Here is a 9,793-nt window from a genome sequence, read left to right on the forward strand (position 1 = left end):
GATGCTTCCCTTACTTACCGTTCCATTTCAAGAAGGTTTACGGAGGTATATTGTGAAGTTAAAGACCAGCTTGACAAACTACTACTATCCCTTTCCACTCTGGGGAACTCCTGAAATCCTTCAGGACTGTACTACTTTATTATCGTAGACATTGGAAGCAGTCTGAAGAGATCACCCTTCAGAGAGTGCTTTGCGCTTTGTCTTCCACAGCCTTCGCACTGAGGTATTTAAGCAGCGCGAAAGGGCCTGTGGCTGGAGACCAGCTCGTTGTTGGCATTCACAGCAGATCTACATTAATACATTAGTCTGGATTCAGACTTCAGTTTTTAGAGTAAGTTCCCTCACCGTTTATCACACGCATCTCTTCACTTCAGAGTGCTCTCAGCGCTGGACCCCTTTGAATGGAAGCGTAACTGTGAGACACTCTCCGGTAGCCCACCTAGTACGCTCCTACCCGCCGAGAGCTACCCCAGAATAAACCTCCCGAAATACGCGTAAGTGTGGGTGGCAGATGCTCCGCAAAAACTGTTGTCTTCCAAAGCGGCGTTCCTTCTGGCACCACTACTTGCTAATGCAGACACAGCCTCTGGTTATAGGAGGAAACAACAGTTAGCAAAATTCCTGAACTGTTTGAAAGTAATTTTGTTGCTCAAATAAAGAGCCAGGCAGTTATAGTGCCCGTAAGATACCCTTACACAGAAAGTTGAGTACGGCTCATAAGAAAACACATTGAATTATCAATTCAAATAGCAGAAAACAGTTTTTTTCACGTGCTGCCATGCCAGTTAATGACAACAGAGGGCTTAGCAGTGATCTGTAGAATCTGTTCCTTGCTACGGGGAAAAGCAAATTGCTCAAATATCCATGTTCTGTAGGACCTTCAGTGGGGAAAGACTACACGCTGCTCTCCCGTTACAGGAGTACGGCAGAACTCTTCCCTCGAAGGTTTAGTCATTCTGCCTCTCTGTGCAGTACGTCCACCTGTAGCTAACAGCAGCCCCCCCTCTTTGGGGACATAACAGGTGAGTCTCATTCCACCGCCAAATGCTAATGAAAATTGCCCGACCACACCACTTCAGAGGGCAAACGGCCCTCGGCCTCTCTGTGCCATCGCACGCACTGCTGCCTGCCTGCACCAACACAAACCCCACCAGCCAAACACGCCGGAGGGGCCGGGTCCCACTGTCTTGGTCTTGTCTTGCAACAGAAGAGGGGCGGGTTCCTCTTAGCCATATTTACACATGCACTTTCTAGGGCAGCAGAGCCTTGTTTTGGGACTGCAGAACTTGCATTGATGCCCCTCTGCCCCTGTACATACTTTCTCTCACCTGCTGTACGACCTCGTGCACTGAGCAGCTTTGACACAGCACATTTTCACTCATCCAGAAGGAAGGAACTGGAAACATATGGTCCAACTCGTTTCCTAGCACCATTTAAGACAGACTTTGCTTATGAATCCTAAAAAGCAGGAAATAGCAATAATTCAGTACAGAGTAGCCACATCCTGGCATTCCTCCTATCACATCCTGAAACACCGTTAGCCCAGGAGTTGGCGTTTGTCCTGCCAAAGCGTACTGGCACCAGGTCACAGGGACCCGCCATACTGGGCACTTGTGGTCAGATTCCACAATTTCACAACAGCCCCCACCCCACAAAAACACACCAACAGTCAACCCTCTGTGGTCAGGCATTTGTAAACAGCAAGATTTCAGTAAAAGAGGTGAAAGGGATACAAAAGGGAATGGGAACGGGAACCGCAACTGTTCTATTACAAATTCTTATTGTAGAGATGACATACTCTAGGTCAAATCTTCCACGTTGTTTTAAGAAAACAACAAAAAAGAAAACTACAACAAAACCCCCTAAACACTGCTGAAGCGAAACGGGGGGATGGGACCCCCAAACCTCAGCCTGCAATTGAGCAGCTCTACGACGACTGCACGTCTTCCCACCAGCCGCCTTGAGACTAACCTTGCGCTGATGAAACCCTCAAGGTGTTTATTTGGCCATTTGAGCCGCCTCGTGGTGCTGCCTTACAGTGCCATCTTTAAGCCAGACGTAGGAGAGAAACGGGTGAGACCATGGTCTGAAAAGGGAGCTTCTTCCATCCTTCTGTTATTAAAACCTTTGCCCTTAATTTGAGACAATACTAGAAGAGATGTGTTTCTGGCTAGAGCAACAGTCTCTCCTCCCCAAAACATTTAAGTGCCACCCTGCAGTGTAATTGCGTAAGATCCCCCCATCCCCCTCTCACCCCTCAACAACTTCTTCAGAAGTTGTCTTTTCTGGAAAAAGCGAGCTCAGTCTCGGCAAACCTACAGCATGCAGCGGTTGTTACACGAGCGCAGTTACACCAACAAACTGCATTGATAAACGCAGTATGGAGTGCTGCTAGGAAAAACAACAACCACCACAAACACAACAGCTCAAATAGGTATGGGCAAGAAGCTGTTCCAAGCCTGGTCCGACAGCCAAGCCGAGACCATACCTCCCCTGCGGTGTTCATGTAATACTGGAATTATGTATTGTAAATTTCTGACTTATTTATTTAATTAAAAAAAAAAAAAACATTGCATTTCTTAAAAAATTAGATCACTTTTTTTTTTTTAATAATTGCAGTTAGTGGATACGGGAGGAAGTCCCAAATGTTGCCCGATATACGCACATGTTAACAGAGACATCAGGTGCCCGTAGTTTTCTGCCATCTGTGCTCACAGTTCTCAAATTCAACTTCTTCAGCTACTGAATTTGCAGTGAGGGGGTTTTAAACATGGTATCCTTCACAAACATTCTCCTCTGCACTAGTTCCTTCCAGTCCTCACTGTACGCAATGACCAAATCTAGCGAAGCAAACAGCTCGCAGTGCAAATACCGTTCCTGGGCCCTGCCGGCGCAGGCGACCCTGCCTCACGGACACAGCGGCCGCCTCCTCTTCCTCCTCCTCCCCCCCCCAAGTACAGGTCAGAGGAGCACCTCAGGGGGAGTCAGCGCTGTTCTGGGTGCACACTCCTCCTGTGGGCGCAGCCCTAGTTCAGGCCACCAAAGGGACTCCCGAGGGACATCGATGTCCTTCACAGCCACGCCAGGACAGCAACATGGACACACGGCGCTGTCTCTCTCCCGCCCACAGCCACACTCGCCCCTCACACACCGGCTCTGACCGCCGGGACAGCCGCAGCCCCACACAGAGCCCATCCTGCTGCGGGCAGACGTGGCCGAGCAACGCCGGAGCGCCACAGCCTGCGCTGGGTTCCTGTCCAGCCCCCTCACGGGTACAGTGGAGCGCTGGCATGGACAGACGGCCACAGCCTTCGCTGAGAGCAGCTGCCCTCGCTGTTCCAGGACTGAAGCCTTATTTCAGTAAGTGGTAAAACATTCCTCCAGTTACATCAATTTTGTTGGTTTACAGCACAGCCTCCATCCCTGAAATCTCACTCACGCTGTGAAGTTTGAGGGCCTTTGAAAAAAAGATGACAAACATCACAGCAAGGTAGAACTGCAGCCAGGAGGCAGTTTAATATTTTGGCATAAACCAGCTGGGAGTGTTGGCAGTGCCAGACTGGGGCCCGTGTTCATCAGCCCCCGGCGTCCTGTGCCGGGGCTGGCAGTGGAGACCAGGGATGGAGTCACAAACGGGATTAGCCCCGGGGAGACACTGCTTTCCCCGAAAGCACTCAGAGCAGAGCCACAGCAGTCATCAGGGAGAGACTGCAAACGAACACAGTGAAAGCCCACCCAGCACTGGCCCTGAGTGGGGCTCCCAGTCCCTGCTAAGCACCGAGTGTTCCAGTAACTCCATCTGCCTCCAGCTACTGCCCTGGATCCAGCCGCATGTGGGTGAAACTGGGAAAACAAGGAACTGCGCTGAAGTCCAGACAAACTTCCCATCAGCGTAAACATAAACCCACACTGTTCCACAGCCCCAGTGCCGATGACAAAAGCTGTCCAGAGCTGGTTCTAACCGCGTTTCCAGGGGCACATCAACCGCCCGCTGCTCAGTGTGACACTACAGGGCACGCGCTGCTCAGCACACACCGCGTTGTTTGGTGTGTGTCCCCCCTCCCGCTGCGCACACAGCAGCGGCACAGCTCTCGTACTGCCTAACATGGGGGTTGGCGCCAGCTTCAGCCACCCCCATCCATCCTGGCCCTCCAAAACCCCTCCAGAGGAGTTTTTCAGAGGTGATTTGAAAGGGCAGTTTGTCCTGGAGGGAACCCAGACAGAACCCTAGCACAGACCAAGAGGTGGTACGGGGTGTCCCCCTCTCCATGCCCATCGCCAAAACCCCAGGGGTTACTTTTTTCCTTCAACTCCTCACAGTGAAGGAACCCAAAAGACCAAACCCACGTTACAGAGCCGTGCCGGCAAAGCCAGGGTAGAACAGCAGCGCCCGAGCTAGTGGAAGTTTTCACTCCCCTCTCCCCTGACACCACCACCTAAAAAAAGGATGTTTCACAGGGACAGCCCCCGTGGCAGCGGCACGGAAAGGGGAAGGACGGGCTCTCATCCCCCACACAGCACACAAGAGAACCAATACACCGAGCCAGGTCGGGCAGGCGCATCGCCCTTCAGAGGCTGCTCCCATCCAGGATGGAGACCGGCGCAGCCTCCGGCCCTCCACCCCAGCACCTTCCCTGGCACTGCTCGACACAGTTCCCCAATTCCTTCGCTTCCCAGCCTGGAGCCATCTCATCGCTGCTCTGGGCCAATGCCGCAGCGACTCCCTGCAGCGAGCGTTTCCAGGTCAATACCGCAAACTGAACCCGACTCTCTGCTCTTCTGACCTTTTGAGCTCTTTTTGTCACCTTCTCCAAGCGGAACGTCAGCGCTGCGGCAGCCTTTGAACACCACCGAGGGGTTGGCCCAAGGAAGGGCTGAAACAGTGCCAGAGGAAAACGCTCTGCGTGAGGCTTTTTTAAAGGTGTGGACACTTCAAAAAAATAATCACGGTTCAGCTACACTATGACACAGGTGTAAGAAAATTTCACTTCAGCAGTTTGGATTCGTGTTATTAATATCCTCTGCCCTTTGAGGCCCGAGGAAGAAAATGCACCGGGATGACTCGTACCCTTCCCCACATCAGAGTTCTATAGTGCAAGCGCTGGCACAGCTTTATCAGGGGATTTTTGCAGAATTTCATTAAAAACAGGTGGAATGCTTTACACAGATTACTTCTTAGTACTAAAAAAAAAATCTCCTAAATATACTTTTCAGAGTGTATATGGAAGAATCACCAACTGTAAGCAAAGCCCCACCTCGGATGAAGCACAGACCACATTCTGCGTCAACGCCCTCCCCGCTGAGGCAAAGCGCTCTGCTGCCTCAGACGCCCGGCGTGCCGATGCCCCTCTAGTAAGAATACCATCTCTACGCAAAACAGGATGAAATTTCTGGATAAAAGTAAGATAAAGGCACTAAACCAAATGTTCCCGTAGAGGTTTCACACAACACATGATGAATCCTGACCACCCCTCCAGCGGCACAACGGCTCACAGTCACACCAGCACTTGGTTACTTACATGCTGGAGGAGAAATGCCGCCTCCCGATCGTCCAGCGCTATTTCTTCCCACAGAATTCAGACATCCTTGAAGATCTCTTCACCTGGCTGTGGAGCCCTGCCTGCGTTTGTGCTTACCATAGAACACCCGCGGACACCGGGCGATGGGGCAGTTGGATCAGACAGGTGTCTCTAATGAGGCTGTTACATACAGAAACCAAATTCAATGACAATTAAGACAAAAATAGTGCCTGGTCAGACACTGAGCAGCTGCAGGTTTAGGCACAATCTTAGATTCTTTCCACGTTTTCATCTTTTATATGGCATATTCTAAAATCTCATTCTCTACCACTAAATTGTCTTGCCCAAAATACTTACTTCATGATCCCAAACTTTGTACTATATTCTTAAAAAATTAAATAATGGGGATCCCCAAGCAAAGGAGGACTCCAGCCACAAGAGATACAAACACAAGATGCTGTGCCTGAAGGGTTGGCACATGGGCTCTCTAAAACAGGAGCGTTACTAACAAAAGACAGAGCAGTTGAACACATCTTGTGGCCAGCACCTTTGCAAGCAGCTGCCCTAATGAGAGGGCAGCAATGACATTTAGGAAAAAAAGAAAAACAAACCCCAAAAGACTTAACACAGCACAAACTTTCAGATGCTGTGCTGTCACGAGCCGGTGGAACCGGTGGTGGTGGGAACGCCAAAGCGAGCACAGCTCTGCTGGGCAGCCCGGCTCCTCCCGGCACCTTTGTCAGCCTCACGCCCTTCGTGTTTTCAGAGCACTTTGCAGACACCAGTAAAAGTCTGAGGGTTGCGGCTAAAGAAATCGGTTTGCTGTGGTGAACAGATGCAGATCCCCATGAATACAGTGTTGTCAACCAAACATTGAGAAGCAAATACGTAGAAAATACATGGAGCTGGTTGCTTTCGCTTTATTTCCATCATCATTCCCTAGGCAGTCAGGGACCCAGAAGTTCTTTGATGCCTTTCCACAGCTCCAACCAAACATCTGGCCATCCTCTCCTCCTTTGTAAGCAACAGTGACTCATTTCCTTCCACTTTACACAGTGAGGATGCCCCAGTTTTTAATAGGAGCATGGACACTGCGTACAGGCAGTTCTCTCTGCTCCCTTCCTGCAATTACAGGAACCTGCCTTCCAATATTTAGTGGATATTCCGTTGAGAGCTACAGTTCAGGCTCAGTTTGTACTGAATGGTCCAAAATTATCTTCTACCTCCGCAACAAAGACGGTGCTGATGTGACCATTGATACTACAGAAGGAATTGCTGCACCGTAGCTACTGTATTTTAGCGACACTCTCCCTGCCCCACATGCATCCCCCCGTGGTCAAGATTCGCCACTTATTATTATCCCCATTTATAGACTAGGGCCGAGGGCACAGCAAAGTGCGTTCTCCAGGCCACAGGGGGAGCGTAGGATTCTTCTCACCAGACTGAACAGTCTTAAAAGTCATGAGCCTCGCTTGATCCATGGTCCTGTAATCACTGGTTAGAAGACAGGGGCCTCTAGAGAAAGATTTGTCCTGTTCTGAAATAAATGGGATAATAAGCTGCTGCATTCGATGGCGCAAAGCCCTGTTTGAGAACAGGCACCGTTGTATATAAACAAGTGCAATTGAGAGATGACAGCAGTCAGAGACTCCCCGTTTGATCCAGCAAATTGTTCATATAAATTCAACCTGCCATCTTCAAAGACCTCCTGCACGCCGACTGCCAGGGCCGTGGCAGCACGGCAAAGGCTCGATGCTAGCACGGCTGACAGGAAGGAAAAATAAAAGGGAACGATTTGGGTGAAACATGACACAAAACAACAGAAAACCCCGAGCTGTAAGCGTAACCTTGTTGAAAGCATATACAAGAAGATACTTGGAGAAAACAACATCTCGAAGCATAATTACCCACTGAGTAGGCTACGAGCTCTTCAGAGAAGAGGCTGCGTTTTGTTACACGCCCAGGTATCACTCGGCATACAAGAAATCTCGCTCCTCAATACTACTGCAATGCAAATTACAAACCTGCTCTGCTCATCACAGTTCTCCTGACTGGCTGCCTGGGTCCTGGGGAAGGACTCCTTGGCCCTGGGGACACAGCTTCAATCTCTCAACTAATCTCGGTTTATCTTAGGATTTATATGTTTGATTCCACACTCGTCTAAGTAATGGAGCGGTTAATTGGTGATATGCCACGCACGAACTGTAAAGAGAGAAACACAAGAATCAGATATTTAATTCTATATTGGAGAGGAAGAGGGATACTTTCTGCATTCTTCACAAATACGGTAATGAGGTTTTAAAATTTTATAAGGTACTTAAATGCAATCTTTCAAAGGCCTTCCCTCTGTGTGTTTAGTCAGACTTGCGCCAAAGTAGAAAATGCTTTTAAATGTTAAACCTCTCATCCCTGTCCCCAAGAAGCGTTCGTTTCAGGATCCAGGCTTCTGCTATAGTCCCTTCTTGTTTTAAAAGCCACGTAGCCACAGACTAGGTAAGTTCGCCCAGACTTCAAGGTTCACAATTCCCTTACATCTCTGAACTATAGACATATTTTAAAGCATCTCAGCACCGCAACAGGCTTATGAATAAATCAAGGTCTACTTTAATTTAAAACACAAGTGCAAAGGATTCACAACTACAGATGAGCAGGATCGTTTGTTTCAAATTATAAATCTTTTCAAAGCCCTGCTCTTTTGCATAAAATAAAAAAAGCAGTATATCTGGAATACAGAAACATTTTACATCAAAAATTTTCCAGTGCAGCTAAGGAGGAGCTAAATTAATTCATTTCAACCAACTTCATCAGCCCCAAACTTAGACATCCAGTCCAGGCAAACCACCTACGACCCTTCCACTGGCCACAGGCAGGGTGGTATCGAGAGAGCGATTTCACCCTTCAGCAGGTATCGGGATAACGGAGATGAATCACCCTCTGGAGGTGCTCCTCTCATCGTGCTCTACAGAGCCAACCTATGTGCTTCCCAGACTGGGTGCCCACCATTCAGATGGCTGGCATCAGTGCAGATGAATTCCATCCCAAATTACTTCAAGTAATCAACTGTGGCTTCAATTTTGAAGCAGGATCTGTAACTGGAGTAAATAGCAGAGGATAGAGATTATTAACATCTTCTGAAGAAAATGCAATTATGAGGTTAGTTTCTGAGACAGTAGGACTGTCCCAAGAATAACTTAAATTCCAATAAATTTCTATCTGGGGTTTCAAAATAGGATCCCAGTTCCACACGTAAGATTATATTCTTGAGACCTCACAACACCACACACCATTACTGTACAACGTTACACCCTGACCTAGAATCCAATTACCTCGACTATCTCACTGCTCAGGAAGTGTATCATACAAAATATCTATTTTAAAATAACGGAAAGACCTGCTTAGACAACCAGTAATCTTCTGAATGTATCAGCACAGGGGTGATGGGGAAGGTCATACCAATAACAAAACATACATCAAAATTTTCTCTTCTCCCTGTGTTCTGCAGTAGCCAGCAGGGAGACAGAGGCTCAACAAACCACCTCACATGAACAGAAAAAAAATCTCTCCTTGGATACGCAGGACAGCTGAAACTCTTCCATTCAGTCTCCTAGAGCATCCCTGAAGCGCTGCCCAGCAATTGGGCAGCATTTCTCAGCCTCTCCTGGGAGAAAGGAGTTGGAAATAAGGGGCCTGGAAAGCAAACACAGGAGCAAGCTTTCACCAACTCTCCGTCCAACAGCACTGGAGGTGTTGCATATTGTGAATTTTCAACCACAAGATCCTGGCGGCAGGAACGCCTGTCTTCACAGAGCCTGTTTTGAGGCCTGTATCCAAGGGTTCCCCCCAAAAAAGTTTAAGATCATGAAATGGAATCAAGATTGACCACTAAACCATACATATTCCTCAGCCAAAGAGAAGCATGTTGATGCAAGAGAGCCATTTAGAAACACATCACATCTGCTCCCTAGGAAAATATGTACAGTTTTCCAGGTCCACATTTAACTGAAGGAAATTAAAATCATCTGTGAAAAAGTCTCAGAGGAAAAAATTGTCAAGTCTTTGTGCATTGTTTGAGCGTTTAAAGGGGTCTGTGCCCCAAAATGTACATTTGAGTCAGCTCAAGACTCCAGTGTACAACTAAGGAAACAAAGATCACATTTCTAATTGGGAAATATTGGTCCAGTTCAGTAGTCAGCAGCCAAGGTCTGCAGGAACTTGCAGACATTCGGATACGCAACTTCAGACTCCGCTTTAAAATGCCGTTCTTCGGAAGAAGC

Source organism: Charadrius vociferus, unplaced genomic scaffold (assembly GCF_000708025.1).
Source record: "Charadrius vociferus isolate BGI_N301 unplaced genomic scaffold, ASM70802v2 scaffold1039, whole genome shotgun sequence".
NCBI lineage: Eukaryota > Metazoa > Chordata > Aves > Charadriiformes > Charadriidae > Charadrius > Charadrius vociferus.